Source organism: Phascolarctos cinereus, unplaced genomic scaffold (genome assembly GCF_003287225.1).
Source record: "Phascolarctos cinereus isolate Bilbo 61053 unplaced genomic scaffold, phaCin_HiC Scaffold_5;HRSCAF=322, whole genome shotgun sequence".
NCBI classification, from domain to species: domain Eukaryota; kingdom Metazoa; phylum Chordata; class Mammalia; order Diprotodontia; family Phascolarctidae; genus Phascolarctos; species Phascolarctos cinereus.
Genome location: NW_027555958.1, coordinates 401,454,264 through 401,478,893, shown reverse-complemented (window position 1 = coordinate 401,478,893; position 24,630 = coordinate 401,454,264). Strand labels below are relative to the sequence as shown.

General features: G+C 35.1%; 1 protein-coding gene across 1 annotated transcript in view; it reads left to right on the top strand.

Annotated features, from left to right (window-relative positions):
* HMCN1 (hemicentin 1) overlaps nt 1-24,630 on the top strand; it is a 495,504-nt gene that overhangs the window by 139,325 nt on the left and 331,549 nt on the right.

The window sequence follows — 24,630 nt, the reverse complement described above, 5'->3', positions numbered from 1 at the left end:
ATGGAGCCATCTAAATATTACTGGCAATGGAGAATGTAAACCCTGTTTAGGAATTCATTTGGCAAAAGGTATATGATAATTTAAATTTGTTTCATGTTCCTTAAATTACTCATCAATTATGTTGAAAGTCTATATTAAAATGGCAGGAGTATGATAATTGTAAGAATTTTTGGAGGATCTATTACAAAAGACTAGGTTTTACAAGTTCATAATAGGCTATAAGGTGTGAAACAAAAGTCTGCCAAATGATACAATTGTTTTATTTTGATGGTATAACTGTTTATTTCCTGTCACTTAAGTGGTTGGTTACATATAAATACATTTATACAACCTTGATGTGTTGTAAACATAATGAAATCTAAAAGCTGAACTCTCATGGAAACTTTAAACTCTTATTTCTTAACTGACAATTGGAGTAAAGAGTTAGTTTTTCCCATGAGTATTACATTCATAGTACCCCAAACTGACAACTATTACATTCATTGTACCTGACTCTTTTTATTACTTCATTATTTCAAAAGAAGTCTGATTTTGTCTTTCTCAATTGACAGCAGGTTACAGTCCTGTCACATCTTAGTTGACCATCTTCTAAGTGGCTAAGGATTTAAAAAAAAAAAGTTAGGGGTGAAGACTTTTGGCCATCCTTCTGCTTATGAAACTTTTCTCAATTTAAGTGGGCTAGTCCCAAGACTAGTTTTATCACTGGGCCTATATTTGAAGCTCTTCCAACCAGGAAGGCCTGATCAGAACTTGTATTCCACTAGTTTTTGAAAATCTTCCACAGGAGTTAACTTTTTTTTGGTGTCATGAACTCTTTGGTAGTCTGGTGTGCTGATGTCGCTGTCCTTAGAATGATGAGTGAAATAAAATATTACAAAGCAAGCCAATTCTATTGAAGTAAAGATGTAATTTTTTCACATCTAAGTTCAAGGACCCTCTCCAATTTACCCATGGACCCCATGTAATAGTCCTTTTTCTAAAAGGTGGTAAAAGGGACCTCCCTAATTTTGGGCATCTGGGGAATTGCCAGTTATAAAAGAAAAGAGTTGAGCTCCTTATATGTTAGATGGGACGTAAGAGAACTCTGAAAAAAAATGCAGTGAACTTCAGGTCTCCCAACAAATCTATTAAAAAAACAACAACACTGCAAATAAAGGCAGCATCGACTACAAGATTTGATTTCTGGTTTTCATTGCTGTCAGAACTGATGTTAGAAAAACAGCCATGTTTGATGGAGTGTGAATTTGGCACAGCTTGAAACTGTACTGATTAATCTGTCACTGGTGTTTTAAATAATATGTCTAGCTTGTTCCTGCTATTTTGGGTACAAATCACTCCTGGCTAAATATTCAGACGGGGCTTTCTCTTTTTTTGGCTTAAGATAGAGACTTTTTCCTGAAGCCTCTGTTTTGAACATGTATTTTTTAAAAATATGTATGTCATTTTATTTGTCAATGTTCCTAGCCCTACACCAGAGGCTATTTGAAAAACATGACCCTATCACTGACCTTGAAAATAAGTAGAAACGGGTGTTTCCTCTAGAATGTGAAAATGTGTCAGAGGAGACTATAATATAAAAATCTACAGGAAATCTGTAAAAACAATGTATATATGTTTTTACTCTTTCCCTTCTTGGAGCTTACCTAATTAAATGTCAAGAAAGCAGTAAAGGACCCAGTAAAACTATGTTGATATGTTTTATGTACATTTACATGTACACATTTCACATGTATAAATATATTAGCATTCCTTGATGTCAGTAGTCAATCTTGGAACCCAAAAGAAACATATTTAGTTCACTAGGGACTAGGTCAATATCAATTTCTTCAGTGTGAGTAGACATGTAAGCATATGGATATATACTAACATAAAAACACACATTTGTCTATATATCATCATACATTACCATCCTGCCTCCTAAATTAGATCAAAAGATTAGCTGGACACATGAATATCTGATAAACAACTGCTTTGGAAGATCTGGAGATTTAATTTTAAGGAAAAATGGCCTACCCTGAATATACTAATCTAACAAATATTCTGGTTATCTTGTTTTCAGAAATCAGAGAAGAAAATGGTCACAGACTTTTGGAACCATAGTAAAAAATAAAAATGGTTGATTCTATAGGCCACCTGAAAGAAAGCCCAATTTTTAAATACCTAGAAATGTGATACAGAATAGAGGTAAAAAAAGAACTACAAGACAAATCACATGCCAAGGATCCCTACTTCTAATCACAGAGGTTTACACAGGAAATATGAGAAAGGGGAGAATATAATATACAAAAAAAGCCTATACCTAAAAAAAAAAAAGCAAACCATAAAGATGAGATTAATTGATGGAGAGAAAATAGATCAGTAGAATCCATGGCTTCCAAACAATGTCTGTTCAAAAAAAAAAACAGAGCTGTGTAGATAAAACAAACAAACAAACAAACAAACAAAAAAGTACTGGAGACAAGTGAAACCCAAAGTATAATCAATTTGAGCAGCTTGAAAGGGATAACTTGTGAAAGGGGAAGAAAAGACTTTTCCTCCAGAATCCCATCTTCCAAAAGGCAAATGAAGAAACAAAGAAAGTCAAGCTCATGTCCTAGATTTTTTTTTTTGAAGAACAATAGAAGTAATCTAGAAAGAGTAGGAGAAGGAAGAGGAACCTACCATTTCTTATAATTGGGGCACCACGGGGAGAAAAATGGAGGTGGATGTTAGAAGGATTGAAGGTCTCATGAACCTTGCCCTTAGTTGAGTTTAGCCAAGTAAGTGGGTGGGGTGGTAGCTATAACAAAGAAAACAGGGAAGTGGGCTGAGAGAGGGACAAAAGAGTGTGGAATTGTGTGGCATTGGGGACAGAATAGTTGTGGGCAAAATAAACTTCAGCTAAAAGGCTGATTATGAAAGTAGAAGAAGAAACAGAAAGATCAAGGCCCATTGATCAAGATCTGGATTAGGAAAAGGAAGCAATAGTATTAGGAGCACACTGTTTCAGGTACAGATTACTAAAACTGATTTTGTTCCTTCTTCCTCTTTCCCTTTTCTTTTTTTCCATTTAAAGACAAGGGTTAAGGGTCAGCTAGGTAGCTCAGTGGATAAAGCACTAGCCCTGAAGTCAGGAAGACCTGAGTTCAAATCCAGCCTCAGACACATAACACTTAGCTGTGTGACTGTGGGCAAGTCACTTAACCCCAATTGCCTCACCCAAAAAAAAAAAAAAGACAAGGAGCAAGAAGAAAGATTGGAATTATACTATTTTGAAAGGAAAACAAACCAAAAAATCATTACCATGAATGTGATTTAGATAAACTCATCCACAAAAGAAGGGAGGGCAGAATCCTCTTTTAAAACAACAACAACAACCCTTCTAATTCCTTCTTAGACATTCATAAAATATGTGTCCATGTGTGGAGATTATTCTTATAAGACTTTGGTAGAGATGGGAAAGTAGTTATATGATTCTTTTTTCAACAATATGTGATTCTCCCCCCCCCAAGTATACGATATTTTCTCCCCTTTCAGATATTTTGAGAATCAGTCCCTCAATGCCTTCACAATTATATCATCTCCTACAAAGACCTTCTCTGTATACTTGGTCCCATGAAGCTGATCCTCTTATTTTTTTTACTATCATTTCCAGGTCCTCATACTGGGGACTATGACCAAGAGTCCAAATATAGCATCTCCAGTGTCATCAAAAGAGAAAATTGTTTCTTTTGGAAATTTTAAAAGAATTTTTTTCTAGGTATTTTTGTGTGCTTTTTTCCCTATTAACCTACTTCCAGTTTCCTCTTTAAACCCCTTCAACATCATCTGGCCTAACAGCATCTTGTGTCAAGCTTCTGTAAATTTGTTTTACCTTCCAATAATTCTTCCTTTTTTATGAGTCAGTACTGCTCATAATCTTCTACCATCCTCTTGTGTAAGAATTTATGCACAAGTTTATATTATAAAACAGTGTTGCTCTTGGCCCCTATAACACTCTACTTGGCAAAGTGATCAAGTATTTGCTGGCAGTTTCTAGTCTCTTTTGGCCTCCTCTTTTGTTGATTGATTCATATTGGTTAAACTTCCTTAGGAAATGGTGAGAATCTATTATTTTATCTATTTCCCCCCTTTTTGTTTAAATAGGTCAGGTTTGCAATACTTAGGTCAGACATGTTTTAATTGTTTAAATTTAGTTTAACCTAATATCTTCTCATTTTTTCTAATTTGTTATTGGTTTGGATCCTTGTTATAATAATTTGGTGGTCTGACTGTTCAAAAATAACTTACCAAGGACCAGTCATTTTTTTGTAACATTATCTGGTGTTCATCAAACTCAGTGGCTCCCTATTCTCTTCTTCAAGAAAATATTCAAGATACATAGGAGTGAAGCTTCTCTATGGCCTACAAGTCTTTGACCTCTTTTCTTTCTTAATTCTGACCTTTTTATTTTTAACATGAATTTAAAAATTACTAACCTCTTACTATATGCAAAATGTTCTTCTAAGTACCAGGGAGAAAAATAAAATAGAAAGACAACCCTTGCTCTCAAGGAACTCATCTTCTGGGTTTTTTTTTAAAGTTTTAATTAATTTATTTTGAATTATCAACAATCACTTCCATAAGCTTTTGAATTTTAAATTTTTCTCCACTTCCTTCCCCAAGATGGTACACAATCTGATATAGGCTATACATATAAATAAGGAACTCATCTTCTAATAGGAAGGAACAGATAGACAGATAGACAGACAGATGACATACCTATATAGATGTAGATACAGACATAGTAGATTTCAGCGGTAAGTCTGATAGAAAGGTCCATCCTCAGAGCACAGCAGCTCAAGGCATATTGTAATACAGCTTCTTTAGTGGCATTTCCATGAATAAAATCTTATCCTTTTCTGATGCTGAAGCATTTGAAAGTACCTAAGACTTTGGTGGAAAGAACTTTATTTTCTGGGTCATTCATTGGTAGCTGTAGTAGTGGCTACTAATGGAGGTAGAACTATCAGTCAAATGAAGTAACATCTGTTACGTCCTCTAAAAACTATAAAATGTTATATAAATGACAGTGATTACCAAATGCTGTCTATCTCCGTAGCATTTACAGAAGCACTTGTCAGATTGCATTTCCCCAGGGGTTTATTTGCCTGAAAAATGGCTGGTCTACAGAGATACATGCTGAGCTGGTGGCCCAGAGGGGTCCACTATTCCTCGGGATCTTGGTGGTAGTTTATTAGTGGTTGTTGCTTATGTCAGAGTGATTGGTGGCCTCTTCTCTACAAGAATTGCTACCTTCAGTGATGATGATTTCTGGGGCTGGTATGTTGGAGGAGGGATGAGCACTGATATTCCCAGCTAGATGGTGCAGTAGATAGAATTCCAGGCCTAAAGTCAGAAAGACTCATCTTCCCGAGTTCAAATCTGGTCTCAGACACTTATTAGCAGTGTGACCCTGGTAATGTCACTTAACCCTCAACTTGCCTCAGTTTCCTCACCTAAAAAATGAGCTGAAGAAAGAAATGGCAAACTACTCCAGTATCTTTGCCAAGAAAACCCCAAACGGGGTCATGAAGAGTCAGACATGACTGAAAAACTACAGGACAATTCCCAGGACTCTTGAATGCTTGGTCTGAGATTATCTCTCCCAGGTGGTAGATTGTGAACTGTTTGGAACACAGAAGTCATTGCTTCCTCTTCCTCTATGGGCCTTTCTTGAGAAGGGGCTCCTTACTCTCCTCTTCCTGCCAATCACCCTTAAGGACAAATGCTTTTTCCCCATCCCAACTTATGTGTGTTAAGTCACTGAATATTGAAATACATATAAAAGTAAAGCTCATTTAATTTAAAGGCTCCTAATTGAGTCCTTTGTAGAATTTCTCTATCTTTACATGCTGTATAAAAAAATGCTGACACTTAGGCTACAATTATTTATATAGCATCATTTTGAATATGTTATTTATAAGTATGTGCAACATGAGAAGACCAAGTATCATATAAAATAATATTTCTTGTTGGCTTTGTACATGAACTAAAACTAGTGTTATAATCTCCTTTTATATACATCTCCAAGGAGAACCTATTAGTCATCTTTCATTTCAACTTCCTTTTTGTCTTTTGGCTTCACTGATAACAAGGATGTCATAATTAATATGATTGTGTTCATATTTAGATTTTTTCATTAGAAAGGGTAGTATAGTAGATAGAGTGTTGGGCTTACAGTCAGGAAGACCTGAGTTTGAAACCTCTCTCAGATACCAGCTGTGTAACAAGACATTTAACCTCTCCCTCTGCCTCAGTTTCCTTATCTGTAAAATAGGCATAATAATAGCATCTACCTCCTAGGGCTGTGGTGAGGATCAAAAGAGACAATTTGCATAAAGCACTTTAAAAATCTTAAACTACATAATGTCTAGCTATTAAGGTGAGAGATAATACATGTTAGTTCTAAATGTGATTTAGTGTGCCAACAGTCAATTTAATATATTTAAATGGTCCAAAAACTTTCATTCTTATCACTTTCCTCTCTTGCCTATCACTATGTTGTGGGGGGTAGGTGGCAGGAGGGAACACAAAACTGATGGTGGTTTTATGCTTTTCTTTCCATCTGTGTCTATGGACAAATCATTCATTAATTAGTGTCTGGCCTACTGGTGATAAGCCTCTCTGTACCAAGGCTGGCCCTCAGAAAGTAAACATAATTCAATCAAATCCTGCAAACCAGTAGCATGCTCTCAACCAGACCTTATATTCTGTTGGCATAGCCTTGAAGAACACAGAATTATTTTTGAGACACCACGAATTACATTTTTCTTTTGAGAATTATGATAAAAATAATGTTGAGAGGTTACAACTTTTATGCTCTACCCAGATGGTAAAAGGTATTTTAGAAGAGTAGAAAAACTTAACATCATTGACAGAAATAATTATATTGTAATTGCTCCTAAAATTAAACTTTTAATTTTAAGAGCTTCTTTAAAAATATTTGTGAGTTGAGCAGATAACAATTTGCTTTTGAAAACATAAAGGCTAGAAGATTATGTTACAAAATGGCAAATCCTAATTTCCTCAAACATATAAAATTTAAAATACTATGCATATGTCAGCTCATAGAGTAATGGAATTGTTTTATGCCTTTTTTGCCCTTGGTTAGATAGTATTAAAAATGTTATCAGGGTTCACTTTTCTGACCATCTAAAAAGGAGGAGAAAGAATTAACAGTTGAAGGGAAGTTTTGTTTAAGAGATTTCCTTGTGACCCATGATAAATTAATGGAAACAGTCATTGTTCATACAGTTTCCAGGTTTCTTAAGGCATTCCTAGAATGACCTGACTGCAGTGAGGTTAGACAAGCAAAATCTTTGGATGGCGTGATCTACTTCTGAGTCTCTATGTAATTTAGGCCAATATTTGGCTATATTACAAACATTGAAAATGTTTCTCTCTCTCTTTCTTTCTTTCTTTTTTTTTTTTGACTAAGAGTCCCAGAGGAAAAATGTACTTCAAAGTCACTGGTGGGAGAAAGAGGATACTAAAAAAGGTCTTTCAAAAGTTGTTTTTTAAAAGTTATAAACAAACAAGTTACTTTAGGAGATATGGCAGCTGGCTCTTCCCATCAACTTTGCTTTTCACATATGAACTTCAAAACCTTGGTCATTATGCTTTTGTTTAATCCTAAATGTTTGGTATCATCTATATTTAAGGAGCCAAATGGTTTAGGGAATAAATGACCACATTCATGAAAATATTAGCTCTGTTCATATATACATATACACACACACACATATTTGTATATACACACATATATATAGCAGCTTATTTGTAAATTTATAAAATTAATAGTAGATATAATTTCAGCTTGTTGTTATAATGTGCTGAAGCCTTCTCTCTCTCTCTCTCTCTCTCTCTCTCTCTCTCTCTCTCCATACACACACATACGCACACACACACACACACACATACACACACATACACACCTGGGTTTCATGCCACAGGGCCATGTTTTATATTTAACAGCTTTACTTTCATTTCAGCTCTCCACAAATAGAAGCCAAAATAGACATAGCCTTACATTGAATTACCCATTAGAGTGATTCATATTATAGGAAGATTCCAGAATAATAATATCTTGTGTTTGTATAGTGCTTTTTTTAGTTTTCAGAGTACTTTCATGTCATTTTGTCCTCATAAAAATCCATTATTCAATTCATTATTCCATATTTATGGAGAGCTTAATATGTGTCCTACTATGCTAGATACTCAATTCAGTTTAGTTCAACAAACATTTAAATGTCTATTGTATGTACAAGGCCTTGTGATAGATTGAAGATACAAAGACAAAAAGAAACACAGTTCTTGTCTTCAAGTAGCTTACATTGTAGTGAACACTTATTTAAATTATCTCTAATGTCACCTTGTCATTCTCCTGCCTTTTAGTCTGGGATATTGGTGTGCTCCCGCTTAAGAAATGTAATATATGAAAAGGAGAAAAATTCAAAATTGATAAATGAAGGGAATATAGTATTTATATTAAGAAAAGATTTTAATTTTATGAAAGAATTAACAACCATGTTCCCATAAATTGAATGGCAGAGATGGAAATGGCTTCAGAGTCCACTTAAGTTCAAAACCATCAAAACATGAATCCCTATGTTAGTCAATGAGTAAACATTTCTTAAGTACCTACAATGTGCCAGGCATTGGGATACCAAAAGAGCCAAAACTCAGTCCTTGCCTCAAGGAACTCACAGTCTAATGGGGGAGACACTAAGCAAACAAATGCATGCAAAGGTATACACAGAATAAATAGGAAATAATTGAAAGAGGGACCGCGCTAGAATTAAGAGGGGTTGGAAAAGGCTTCTGATAGGTGATGGGATTTTAGTTGGGATTTGAAGGACAACTGGGAAGCCTGTAGTTTGAAATAAGGAGAGAGAGGATTCCAGGCATGAAGGACAGCCAGAAAAAATGCCTGGAGCTGAGAAATGGAGTGTCTTGTTTCTGAAACAGCAAGGAGGTCAGTGACATTGGAGTTGTGGGGAGTAAGATGTAAGAAGATTGGAAAGGTAGGGGTCGAGGAGTAGGTTATGAAGGGCACTGGACATCAAATAGAGGATTTTGTATTTTATTGTGGAGGTAATAGGGAGCTGCTGGAGTTTATTGAGTGGGGATGGGGGCTGATGTGGTTGGACCTGAGCTTTAGGAAAATCATTTTGGCAGCTTAATGGTCAGTGGATTTGAGGAGGGAAAGAGTTGAGGCAGTGATAATTAAAGACTCAAGACCCACCAGCAGGCTATTAAAATATTTCAAGCATGAGTTGATGAGGGACTGTACCAGGGAGGTAGCAGTATCAGAGAAGAGAAGGAGGCATATTCAAGAAATATTACAAAGGTGAAGTCAACAGACCTTGGTGACAGATTGGATATGGTGGAGAAGGCAGTAAGAAATAGGAGTTCAAGATGACAGCCAGGTTGTAAGTCTGAAGGACTTGGAGGATGGTGCTGTCCTCTATCGTAATAGGGAAATTAGGATGAAGGGAAAGTTTAGGGAGAAGATGATGAGTTCAGTTGTGGACATGTTGAGTTTAAGATATTTACTGCACATCTTGTTTGATATGTCTGAAAAACAGTTAAGAATGTAAGATTGGAGGTCAGCAGAGTGGTTAGGGCAGGATAGGCAGATTTGAGAATCATCAGTATAGATACAGTAATTAAACTGATAGGAGCTGATGAGATCACCAAGTGAGGTAGTATAGTAGGAGCAGAGAAGAGGGTCCAAGACAGAACCCTGTGGGACACCTACAGTTAGAGGGCACCACCTGAATGAGGAGCCAACAAAGGAGACTCAGAAAGGGGCAGCTAGGTGGCACAGTGGATAGGGCATTCTCTCTGAAGTCAGGAGGACCAGAGTTCAAATCCAGCCTCAGACCAAACACTTGACACTTACTAGCTGTCTGAACCTGGGCAAGTCACTTAACCCCAATTCCCTAAGAAAATAAAATGAATAAAATAAATAAAATAAAGAGACTCAGAAGAAGTGTTCTGATAGGAGAAAAACCAGGACACAGTGGCAATCCAAAAACCTAGAGGTAAAAGAGTATCTTCTCATATAGTAAGCTCCTTCAGTGCTTTTGCAGTGTGATGATTTTTTTAAAAACATTTTCAGATTTGCATTCTCTGCCTTCCACTTCCCAAATCCCTTAATTGAGAATGGGAGGGGAAAAAAAACCAACCCTGTTACAAATGCATAAAATCAAGCAAAAAAAAGTCCTGCATTGAGCATATTTCACACATGCCCATTCCCAGCCCCCCAAAAAAGTTTCAGTCTGTACTCCTTATCAAAAAGTGGGTAGTATGTTTTATCTTGAGTCCTTTGGATTTGTGAGTGGTCACTAGGTTGATCAGAGTTCCTAAATCTTTTAAGGTTGTCTTTATAATATTATTGTAATTTTATAAATTGTTCTCCTGGTTCTTCTCACTTCATTTTGCATCATTGCATACAAGTCTTCCTAGGTTTCTCTGAAACTATCTCCTTTGTTATTTCTTATAGCACTGTAGCATTCTTTTACATGCATATACCATAACTCATTCAGCCATTCCCCAATTAATGAATGCCCTTCAGTTTGCAATTCTTTATCTCCTTGAAAAGAGCTGTTACAAATATTTTCATACGCATGGGTACTTTTCTTCTCTCTTTGATTTCTTTGGGATCTAGATATAGTAGTGGTATCACTGGGTCAAAGGGTGTGCAGATTTTAAGTGTTTTGGGTATAGTTCCAAATTGCTTTTGCAGAATAGCTGTACTAGTTCACAGTTCCACATTATACCTGTTTTGTCATAGCCTTTCCAACATTTATCATTTTCCTTTTTTAACTTTTCAAGTCTGATGGGTGTTTTTATTTATTATCAGAACTGTTTTTATTTGCATTTATCTAGTTATTAGTGATTTTAAGCATTTTTATATGTTCATTGATATTTGAATTTCTTTCTCTGAAAACTGCCTATTCATTTCCCTTGGTCATTTATCAATTAGGGCCAAGATGATAAATTTTATAAAAATTTGATTCACAGACTATGTTTTAGGAACATATTGATTGTTCAGTGAGAGGCTCTATTAATTTAGAGGGAGCATCCCAATATTCTGATGAGTTTAAGCTGATAACAAAACTTCTGGAACATCAACTGTGTAAACTCAACATCTATAATTAACTGAATCTAGATTGTGTGCATATATTTTAGATTTAAGCAGTTCAACCAATCAATGGGTAGGGCTGAAAGTTCACTTTAATGTTTATATAGCCAAAACAGTTACTTAGCAAACATTATTTTAAAATTTTTATTTTTTATTTTTAGGCAGTTGGGGTTAATTAAGTGACTTGCCCAGGGTCAGACAGCTAGTGTCAAGTGTTTGGTCTGAGGCCAACTTGAACTCAGGTCCTCCTGACATCAGGGCTGGTGCTCTATCCACTGTGCCACCTAGCTGTCCCCTGCAAATATTATTTTTTTTAAAAGTCGAGAATACTTATAATGATTTATCTTGGTCCTACGTAAGCAAGCAACTTGAGAAGATTACAAATGAGAGTTTGTTTTATGCCACCTTGGATCACCTATAAGGAAAAAGTATGAGATATGCAAATCTGCCCTGTGATATTTTTGTTTGTTTTGAAAATAAATTTTGTTGTTCTTTTGTTTCTATATCACCTGTATCCTGACCCTCCCTGTTTCCTCTTAGAAAGTAATCCCTTATTATAAAGAAGAAAAAAAATTTAGCACACACTGAACTCAGATATTGTATTCAGCTTTTTATACCCATAGCCTCACATTTCTTCAAAGGAGGTGAGGAGGTGTCTTTATTTCTTTTGGGCCATTAGAATGTCATTCAGTTCTGATTGTTTCATTGATTTTCTTTCCATTTACATTGTTTTAATCATTTTATGCATTGTTTTCCTTGTTCTTCTTACTATCCTTTGCATCATTTCACTTAAGTTTTACAAAACATGCTTCTGTTTTTTTTACATGAACATTAGTGAGTCATAAAGACCTGTTAATGTAGCAAAGTAAAATATATAATAGGCATCAATAAATAGGCATTTCTCAAGCACCTACTACGTCAGCCACTGTGCTACAGGTACAATGACAAAAATCAAATAATCTTGCCCCAAAGGATATTACATTCTCTTAGAAGTTGTACCTAGTCTGCCTGCCACCACCCTGCCTTGACAAGTGAGCTCCCAGAAAACCACCCCAGGTTCCAAGTACCTTGTTGGCGCATAGCCACTCAAAATCATTAACACCTGCTATGTTGGGGTCTCTTGCTTCCTGTTCTTTCTGTAAAACTGCTCTCTGTTGGCTGTGTCTGCTTGCTTATGCTGGACTGTACCTGATTGTTCTTCATAACAGGAAGAATTCTCTAGGCTCTTTGGCTCTAGGCCTGAGACCCAAGTGAGCTCTTTTGTGATTATAGACCTTAGTCAATTAGCTACAAAAGCCTTTAGTCTTCTTTAGTCTATATTTTGAAACCCTTTCCACCAATGACTTCTTAGTTTCTCAGTCTAAACTCTTCTTTCAGTTTTGATCTAATATTACTTTTAACACCTCTGGTATCCCTGGGTCAGTGGAATGTGTCCTCTTTAAATAATCCTAAGCTTTCCATTTGGCAAAACTGCAAAACAAGTGGATAGAGATGGGCAGTGAGAAATTCTTCCCAGCTTCCATTCTACCTCTAGTTTCCATGCAAACATAAGCAGAATAAGACTGAAAAATAGCCCAGTAAGGCTGGTAGAATTAATATTTGGCCTATTACCCACTAGCAGTCAAAATAACTGTACAATTTATGTATGGCTACCTTATTCCACTGAATTCCTGTGAGCTTATTCGATCCATTTTATGGTTGCAGAAGCAGAACAGCTTTCTATTTGAGAATTATACAATGACAGAGGGAAGACACTGACACAAGTTCATTGAATTCTAGTCAAATATTTTTTTTTCTGCTGGCCAGGAAGTTCTTTTTTTGCCTTTGGCTCCAAAGGCATCTTTTGCAAATGATGTGTTTTAAAAACTTAATAAATGAACACCTGAAATGAATTATGGAAAGGCTAGAACCAATGCCAGGAGAAGAAGGTGGAGGAAGCCACTTATTTCTGTGGCTGTGAGAACTGAAGATTTTTAAAAGGTGACAATTCAAAAGTGACAAAAACATCTGGCTATGGCTAGAAGAGAGTTAATTAATGGTATGGAAGAAAAGTATAAGCATTATCAGAATTGTCAAAGGATAGTCTCAAAATTTAGTCACTACAGTACATATTTAGCTAGAAAGGTGCATGGAATTGTTAAAAAAAGAAAATATTGTTTAGATTTTGCCCTGGTCAATTAAAGGCAAACTCAGGAAATAAGATAAAAGAAGCTTAGTGACATAAAAAGACATCAGGCAGCTGTAGTGGCACTGGCCTCCAAATTCTAACTTGGAGCTGCTTTTATTAGACAGCAGTAAAATAATTTCCAGATGAGACTAAGACAGTCCTGATTGGTAGACCTTTCAATGAGGAGGTGGGATTAGTGTCTCCTTACCTCCACTGCTAGGTGTTGCAGTGGATAGAGCACTGGGCTTGGAATCAGGAAGACTCACGTCCATGAGTTTAAGTCCAGCTTCAGATACTTTTACTGGCTTTGTGACCCTGGGCAAGTCACTTAAACCTATTTGCCTCAGTTCCTCATCTGTAAAATGAGCTAGATAGAGAAAGAAATGGCAAACTACTCCAATATCCTTGCCAGGAAAACCCCAAATGAGGTCACTAAGAGTCAAAGACCTAGAAATACCGAAACAACAAGCTCCTCCCCATTACAGCATCATTAGGACATGGGAGTAGCCCTCAAGGGGTAATATTAGTCTGCAAGAGATGGAATTAGTCTTAAAGGGACTGAGAGTGCAGGCTGGTTGAGCACTGTACCCAAAGGTTGAGCAAGGTTAAAATATGGGGGTCACCTTGACTCTGTCCCAATGGCTGTCTTCATACATTATTAGATAGATGTTGCGGGATCTACATATTTTTGTTATCTCAAAGTGATCTTGGAATAGAATTGTAACTAGGGAAGACAACATTGGTTTTATCCATGAAACTAAAGATCCCAAAAAATTAACACACAGTACTCCAGCAGCATTGAAACAACTAAACCTAATTAGTACCTAATTAGCAAGAATTATTAAAGTAGGACCATGTTAGATAGCTCTCATTGTTAATGAAATCTTTGTGTGAGCATTATATTAATTACCTATTACTCTCCACTGAATCTATCTTGACTACTTATATTATTTTTTACATCATGAATTACATAGTTGAATTGAAGGCTCTTCTGTGCTCCGAAACTCCAAATTCTAACTGTTCCTTAAAGGATAATCTAAACTAACGGCAAAAACAAGACTGAGACAGCAATAAGTTAAAATTCTTGCCTAAAGTCATACAATTGTGATTGAGCTCAAATTAGAACTGTGATTCCTAGATTCCCAATTAAGTATTAGTTCCACCACAGCACATTGCGTAGGCCCTAAGAATTCTGGAGTAGGGCAAGGTGATATCTAAGCTCCCCCAGCTCCTATGATCTCATACTCGTACAAACCTTAGGTAGAGAGGATACCGACATATTCTGTAGCTACCTGCTTCAAAAAGAGGCCGCTAGGTGGCGCAGTGGATAGAGCATCGGCCCTGAGTTCAAATGTGGACCCAGACCAAACACTTGACACTTACTAGCTGTCTGACCCTGGGCAAGTCACTTTTAACCCCAATTGCCTAAAAAAAAAAAATCACCTGTTGTTGGCAACCTTGTACCTGCACAGACTTTGTGATCGACCCTGTTTGCTCTACGGAATCATTTTCCTCCTGTGCTCAAGGAGAAACATTCTGTTAGTATAAACAAAATCTGGGAGCCAGATTTTAGGAAATCAGTAAGGCACGATTTCACAGAGCAACATGAACTCCATTGATTTCATTGTTACATTCTTCTTAAGAAACTCTCATTGGACAAGATTTGTGATGTTAGTGTTAGCATATTTTTTATCATGTGGATTATAGATGTCCAAATGTTACTCTAAATTAGTCTAGCACATTAACAAACCTTTCAATAAAATGCTGCTTTGCCAAAAAAAAAAAAGCCTGGGGAGGAAAATATTGGGAAATAGGACTGGCAGACAGGCAGTGAATTTGGATCAGAATCTTCATGTTTATCTTCATTGGGTAATGAATGGCTTTTGTTGGTGTATATTGCTACAGTAAATACAATCTGAAGAAGCAACAACCTGAGTTCTATTTCCTGGGATTTTTTGTTGTTGCTTTTCTAATGGACTCTCCTTTTTTAAAATAGAAATGTGGAATGAAGATGTGGTGTTAAAATCCATTACTCCAGACAAATCCCAGTTTTATTATAAAAGCAAGTCTACAACACTTAACAGAGCTGAGCTCTTGTTCAGATGATTTTTTTCCAATGTAAACCCAAGATGGGTGAGCCAGTTTTTACAAAATAAAAAGCAATTTGTACCTTTGCCCAAAACTTACACTGAATATTTTTGCAGCTTCAAAAATATTTGGATAAGTCTTTTAGTATTTTTTTCATTTTAGTCCCGATACTTCCTGTTTCAAATGGGGCCTGAAAGTAAAAGAACACAATTTCCCTAGAGAATTTATTCTTATAGGAATTTTAACCTAAGTAAAAGCAGAAGTGGTTGGAAATATTAATGAGGTCCATTTCATTTAAGATTGAAGGTGAAATGGAACCACTAACAACTGTGAGGTTCAGATAACTATTAAAATATTTGGTTTATTCTCCATAATCTCAGATTTCTTTTAAGATTAAGAGTCATTTTAAGGAGACTTCTGTAGCAGGATAGCCAGATTATTTTATTCTTTGCAGAAGATTTTCCATATACGTGTGATGTTTTATATTCAATCTTCATCCATACCAGGATTGAACCCACAAGCAATGGTCTGAATAGCACTAAATGGAAAGGGAGCAAGAATAGATAACTAGGGGCCAACTAGGTGAGCATAGACCATGGATGGAGTCAGGAGGACCTGAGTTTAAATCCGACCTCAGACACTTGGCACTTACCAGCTATATGACCCTGGGCAAATCACTTAACCCCATTGCCTAGCAAAAAACAACACCCCCCCCCAATAGAATAGATAACTAAACCCTACTGGCAAGAACAATTAGTAACTTCACGAATTGTACTTTGTTCCATTCATTTCAAACAAACCAATTGTTCCTTTAGCTAGCAAGTTGCACATATAGTTTGTTTATATATATATATATATGTGTGTATATGAACAAAGTTTTTTGGATATTATAAGAAATGAATGTCTTCCACTAAATATTTTTACAGGGCTAACCAGGCATCACGTTGTATAGAATATTATAACAAATTGACAATGAGTTTATAGAAAGGAAATGTAAGTAAGCATGATTACTTAATTGGTGAATTGTTATTCCCTGCTATGGCTGGTAGGCCTTCTGCCCTGGGCAGCTGTAAAAATGAACATTTATTATATGTGTTTATATGCAAATGAAAAAGTAAAGATAGTCAAATACATTAGTTAAAGAAAAACAATAATAGTGATTTCCTCTTAAAAGTAAAGGCAATCTGATAATTGATGACTTTGAAAAGAGAGTTGGAATGATTTATTTTCTTCTTTATGAAAAAATTAAGCATAATTAGATTTCACAAAGCAAATGCTTTACATTATTCACCCTCTGAGATCCTGAGCTTTGAGATTCCTTTTTCTAATGTCATTTTTCTAATGACCCCTTTCTCTGGGTCCCTTTTTTCTATGTTGATAAGGTCTGAAATTGTTTTTGCATCTTTGATATCTTTTCCTTCTTTTTAGATGCCTTGTGAATTGATCCTTCAGCACCCTCCGGATTCTGTTTCCTCTAGAATGGTTCTCCTCAATGTATATTTGGTTTTAATTCAGCTGCATTTTATATGTGTATTCTCTTTAGTGCCATTTCTGTGTCCTCTATAAGCACATCCATCACTATTCTATTAGAATGCAAGGAGGGTAGTTCCATTTTACTTAAAGGTGGAAAAAAAGTGTCAGAGTAATCTTTACAGATCTTTTCCATTTTTCTTCTGCTTTTTGTCTTCCTTCCATTTTCATCCTTAAATGTCATTGGAATGATTTTTGCTTATTTGGGTCTCTTGCCATGTTTTCTTTAAACCTACCACAATTTCCTTCCAAATCTGTGGCCATGCTCGAAATAGAAGAATTTGCTAATTGAAGCTCTACATTCACCAGTGACAGCATTTCCATGGCACTGGAATACTCATCATTTTCTTCAGGCTTTATTTAGAGATGAACAACTTCCCATAACTAAGAGAAATGACACGGACCACACAGGTTGTGCCCCATTTTACAAAGCATGATGTTTCATTGAACATTTTTAAACCTCAGTATTATAATATAGATTTGTTGATATTATTGATCCCATGTAGGAAGTTTCATTAGGGAAAGATTAAATAAACAAAATATAAAATTCACTTAATTTGTATGATTTAACACTCATCATAAGTAACATTTGGTCCCACATATGAAAGATTTTGATGTGCCACTGTATTGAAGGGCTGTTTGTAATATATTTTTCTACTAAATATATTTAAATCATTCAACTAAAGTACAACAGTACTAAAGCACTGGAGATATTGCCAGTTTGGTTCCAGATCACTGCAACAAAGTGAATATCACAATAAAGCATGTCACACAATTTTTTTTGTTTCCCTGAGTCATGTGATTTTTTTTGGTTTCCTAGTGCATATAAAAATTATGCTTACTGTATACTGTATTCTATAAAGTATGTAATAGTATTGTGTCTAAAAAAGTATATACCTTAATTAAAATATTTTATTGCTTAAAAAATGATAATCATCGGGGCATCTAGGTGGTGCAGTGGATAGAGCACTGGCCCTGGATTCAGAAGGATCTGAGTTCAAATCTGGCCTCAGACACATAACACTTACTAGCTGTGTGACCTTGGGCAAGTCACTTAACCCCATTGCCTAGCCAAAAAAAAAATGGTAATCATCTTATGAGCCTTCAGCAAGTGTTAATCTTTTTGCTGGTGGAGGCTCTTGCCTCAATGTTAATGGCTGCTGACTGATCAGAGTGGTGATTGCTGAAGGTTGGAGTGTCTGTGGTAAAATCTTGAAATAAGACAACCATGAAGTTTGCTGCATTGATTGACTCTTCCTTTCACTTGAACACTTTGAAGCCATTGTAGGGTTAGTAACTGGCTGGATGTCAGTATTGTTGTATCTCAGGTAATAATAGGGCGGCCTGAGGAGAGGGAGAGGGATGGGCGAATGGCTGGTCCCTGGAGCAGTCAGAACACATACAACATTTATTGACTAAGTTCACCATCTTACATGGGCATGGTTCACGGTGCCCAAAAGCAAAAATAACATCAAAGATCCCGGATCACCATAACTGATGTAATAATAATGAAAAAGTTTGAAATACTGTGAAAATTACCAAAATATGCACTGTGTAAGTACCTGCTGTTGGAAAAATGGTGTTAAAAGACCTGCTTATTGCAGGTTTGACACAAACCTTCAATTTGTAAAAACAAAACCAAACCCAGAACATAGTATCTGCAAAGTAAAATAAAATGAGATATCCCTGTATTCTGATGTTCCATCATGGCATGAAGGTGACCCTAGGTTCTTAAAAGACATGCCAAACAAAAAGCTTTGAGTATGAGCTTGGCAAAGGACTGGATGTCTATTATCTCCTAAATTGAGGATTTTTATATTTACAAAGCTAGCCATATCATCTCATAAATCTTTTGTGTTTCATCAGTTCATGAAGGCCATCAACTAGGGCATAAGGGATTTGTGAAATGTATCAGGTGAAGGAGTTTCTACACCAGTGAAATCACTCGTCCTTGATACATGAGGAATATACATAAAGACAATTTTTGCACAAACCTATGGCTTTCTGAAATTTAAAAATGTGAGTACATATGTTCCTCATGGGATCAAATGAGGGAAGATGAGTAGGACATTCTATTTTATGATGCCAGACACACTGCTCCTTTAATTTTCTTTCTTTTTGGAAGGGAACACAGCCAGTTTGCTACACTGAGAGTCATAAAAATCCAGTTAAAAAAATCCAGCAAGTCTCTCATTGCTGTGCCAATGATACTGAGCTTCTTATGATACTTTGGCTCAAGGAACTTATTTCTTGCCATGCATATGATACCCAGCCTTAATTTAAATAAGTGACTTAGAATATCCCTTTTCCAACTTTGTGGCCATTCTAGAAGGAGCTGCCAATTCGTCATTTACCTTTTCTGGTAACATAATGTCCATAGTATTAGAACTCTGTTGTCTCCTTGAGGATCCTCAAGGTGAATAACCATGAAAAGCATAGCAAAATGCCAAAGGATCACATGGCTTGTGTCCCTTTTTATTGGGCATAATCATTTCCTTACCATTTCAAGCCTCAAAAATCAGATACAGAATTACTGATGTTAATGTTATCCTATGCAATATGTTTCATAAGCAAGAGATTAAAGAAACAGAAAAAATATCAAATTCTGTTAATTCTTTATATAGTACTTGCAGTTTGCAAAACTTTCAACATATATCATCATATACCTACATATGTTATTAAACATGTTATGTACACATATATACATACAGACACATATATATATATATATATATATATATATATGTGGAGAGAGAGAATTAATAAACATACATCTGTTGTTGGCACCTTGATTTAGTTACTTTTGTATTATGGGCATTCTGATTTTATTCTTAGTTCCTTTTTGTTTTACGCTGTTTAAGTGTCTGTGTGAGCAATGGTTTCTAGAGTAGCTTCCACAGTGATAATATAGTCTTGTGGAAGGCTTGTTGATCGCTTACCCTATTTAATAATGGCCTAGTCAGTGCCTTCCTGAGGGAAAGGAAGGAATAGCATTAAACTGGACCACCACAAATCTCTCCTCTCTAATATTCTAATAAAAGATTGAATATGGCTCCCACCCGGAAACCCTAGATAGCCCTGTACCTGAAAAAGCTGTCATGGGGCATATTGAAAAGCTGTCAGTAATACAGCATCCTGTGATTCAAATATAGATCAATTATCCCTCTATCCTGAAATAACCATGTAACAGGACTCTGAACAGGGATATTACATATTTTTGACAGTCTGCGGTGACCCAGATAAATGCTATAAGAAAATCCTAACTATTTCTGCTTCGTCCAGGACCAGGGGGTTGAAAATATGCTTCCCTCTATCACCTTCAGTCATATTTTGAAAATTTAAACTTGATATTTGGCATCTACAGGCTGGTTGGTACCTGGCTGTATGTTAGTGTCTTTATCTCCCCATTGCCTGGTAAATAGCATGTGCTTAATAAATATTTGTTGGTTTGAAGTGAATTAAATGAGTTAGGGAATTTCTCAAGTAATACGCAATAGGACTGCTTTGCTTACATGATAACCTCAATGATTTCATTGTCATATTCTTTGAGAATATGTTATGGAAACTAAGTATTACTTGCTGATACATTGTAACCAGAGTCAACTTCTATTTTGTAGTCCTATAAAAATTTAAATACTATTATATATTATATTATATTATATTATGTTATATTATATTATATTATATTATATTATATTATATTATATTATATATGCACAATGCTGTTAGCTTTCTGATTTTCCCTTTGAATTTTACAGTGTATCATATTTTGTATGTTATTCTTAGACTAATGTGTATTATTCTTAGAGTAATTTCTCAAGTGATAAAATTCAGTTATGTAGAAGGCTTGTTCCTTTCTTACCTGTTTAATAATTGCCTTATATAATGCCTCTCTTGAGAAAAGGATGGAGCTCTCCAAAGACACCTCTTGGTTACAGAAAAGAAGTGCCCCCTCAAATTTCAAGAGTAGGTTCAAATGTCAATATTGTACACAGCATCTTGGCTATGTTCTTTTGCCAGTAGGGACAACAGAACACATGAAATACATGTTCTATAATACCAACCCCTGCTCAGGCTATATATATAATTCCCTGCTTACCTATTCTGCAAACAAAAGGGCCACCTTAAAAAAAGGGACCACTGAAAACCCAAAAGAGGAAATACTAGAAAATACCAAAGCTGGCAAAGGCCTTTTTTACCCTGTGACCTTAACTAGTAATGTAATCACAAAGTCACAGAGAGGCATCATAGTTAGAGTGTCAATGAGAAGATGATAGGATAGTACAGTATTTATAAAAGTATTTGATATTTTGCAGAAATGTAATATAATATTTGACTATTATTAATGTGTCTTAATAAGCAATACTTAACTTCTGTAAATTATTCTCAAAGAACCTACAGACAAAAATACTTGAGGTCATCGGCATTTTTTGTTTACGTTTTCATCTATATACATATTCATCTAATTACTATTAACTTTCCAATACCACCAGCATAAAAGCCTCTCTTGCAACAAGAAAATCTGGTTAAGAAAAATAAATATGAGTATAAGAAATTGAGACTTGAGAGGATTTCTATGAACTGATACATAGGAAAACACGGCAGAATCAAAAGAAAAAATTTCATCAAGTATTTATTAATTGTCATACATATACATATACATACACATACACATACACATATACATATACATATACATATACATATGTACACCATGCACTGTGCTGGTGATACAAAGAAAAAGGACAATCCCTGCCCTCAAGGAGCTCACAGTCTAATCAGCAAGACAATATGTAAATAACTATGTACAAGCAATCTATATACAAGATGAATTGGATGTAATCAATAGATGGAAGATACCGAAGTTAAGGAGATTGGTAAAGGCCTCTTGTAGAAGGTGTGCTCTTAGCTGGGACCTGAAGGAAGCCAGGGAAGCCAGGAGGTGGAGATGAGGGAACAGAACAGGTACAGATTTAATAAAACATGGTCTCTACCCTGCTAAAACCTAAGTATTCTTTTATATTTCACATATATTTTTCTCTCTAGTGAAATTTTGAACATTTGAAAGGCAATGATTATTCAATTTTTATGATTTTCACTATTATACTTCTTATAACCCTCAGCATAGTACTTGTACTGGTTATAAAAATTACAAATCAATTGTTTACTTTAAATGAAGCATAAACCACAATTAAAACATTTCTTTACTATTTAATTTACTATTAGTATAATGAGATTGTTTTGTTTGGAAATATGTTTTTACCAATGAAAATTTTTGTCCTTAAATGAACAACCCAAAACAAGACAAAAAATTCCCACTTGGTAAACTTTTGCTGATTTCTTCCTAGAGATGGGATGGCATTTACAGCATTTGGGAACTTTGTGTTAAGCTGTAGCTATTTACATTCAAATAATTGCTTTCATTTGCATCATTATAGTCATTATTTGTGTTGGACCCATGCCTCAATGAAGCTCAGTGCTAGATGATTTATAAACATTATAATTAGGCACACTTTGTCAGACTTTGGGTTCATTTTGATTTAAAAGAAGAATTTTTTTTTTGCATTTGTGAGAAATACCTAAAATGGTTAACCTACATGAATAATTATGGTTTGTTTCTTTGTATCTACCTTAATTAACTTTGGTGACCCTGGCATCATTTCTCAGTATAGATCCAGACTAACTTAAATGTTTGTCTAATTGATGTGACAACCTACTAATTTATGTATTTTGGATATGAAAGTCATGGCTTGGAAGTTGGGCACTAAACTGCTAACAAATCAATACTCTTCCATATGTTTGATGGCATTTTGCATTTAATTTGTTCAAAGTATCAAACAACATACATTTAATAATCCTAAAATGTCATGTCTGTTCATGATTGCTAAGAGGAATACTTGCTACCATTAAGCATGGATACACACACACACACAAACAAACAAACATATTCATATACACTTATACACAAGACTATACTAGGTTTATTTCCTCCTATCATCTATTTCTCTGAAGGTGGATAGCATCTTCCTTCAGGAGTCCAAGTCTTTCCATGTTTTTCTAAATCAACCAGCTCATCATTTCCTACACCACAGCAATGTTCCAATCCAGTCACATCCTATCTGAGAGATTGTCTGTGAAGGTTTTCCCCCAATTTTCTGCATTCCTTCTATTCTTGAATATTTAAATTTTATTTATACAAGAAAATTTTCACTTAAAATAATCAAAATTATCCTTTCAACACTTCAACATTGTTCTCACTTTATAATATAGTTTAGGGTCTGATGTTGCTGAATATACTTCCTTTACATCTTTTCCTCCTAGTTTCTTTGAAGTTCCTGACCTTTTGTTCTTCTAAATGAACTTTGTTATTATTTTTTCTAAGTCAGTAAAATACTTTTTTAGTAATAGGATGACACTGAATAAATAGGTTAGGTAAAATTGTCATTTTTATAATTATGTTGACTTTACCTACCCATGAACAATAAATATTACTTCAATTATTTAGATCTAAGTTTACTTGTGTAAAAAGTATTTTTATATATACATATATATATATATATATATATGTGTGTATACATATATATACATATATATGTATATGCATATATATGTTCATATGGTTCTGTGTCTGTTTTGGCAAGTATACGATCAGGTATTTTATACTGTGTAGGTGTTTTAAATGGTCTAAAACAATACTGAATATTGCTGACACAGTGTAGTTTCTCTGTTTTTCATTTTTTTATTAAATCTATTTTAACTTTAACTTTGAGATCATGATTACTATCCCTGCTTTTTTTACATACCAAATTCTACTCCTACTCCTTATTCTATCTTTTTGTGTATCTCTCATTTTTATGTTTCCTGAAAGTATCATATTGTTGAATTCAAATTTTTAATCTCTTATCCATTTCCATTTTATGGGTAAATTTGTTCCATTAACATTCTAAGCTACAATTACTTGTGTATTTTCCTCCTTCCTATTTTTCCTCACTATTTTTTTCTCTCTATTTACCCTATCCCTCTTCAGTCCTCTGCTTTATTTCTACCTGCTACCTTGCCCTCCTATTCCTTAACCTCCCCCCATCCCTTTGCCCTCTTATTTCTTTCTGAATTTAGAAGACTTTTATAACCTTTTATATATATAAAACTCATTCCTGATGAAAGCACTACCAGCACTACCTGCCCTTCCCCCTACTAGCTTCTTCTGTATCAGTTTTTCCTTTTATGCCTCATTTCCATGAGGTAATTACTCCTTTTAATATCTCTCTAGTTTTATTTTTTTAGAATCACCCCATCATACTCAGCTCAGTCCACATTTTTTCTTTCAAATTAAGCAATCAATGATGACAATCATAAGAGTGCTACTAATATTTTCACATATAAGAAGTAAACAATTTGACCTTATTGAGTCCCTTATTATTGATCTTTAATGTTTATCTTGTATGTCTCCTGTATGTTATATGTCAAATTTCCCCTTAAGTTCTAGGGGGTTTTATCACAAAAATCTGAAAGTCTTTGAGTTCATTAAATAACCATTTTTTCCCCCATTCAGGATTATACTTAACTTTCCTGGGTAAGTTACTCTTGGTTGTAACCTCAGCTCTTTTGTCCTATGAAATATGGCATTTTAAGACCTACAATCTTTCAACATAGTAGCTGCTAGGTCTTTTGTAAT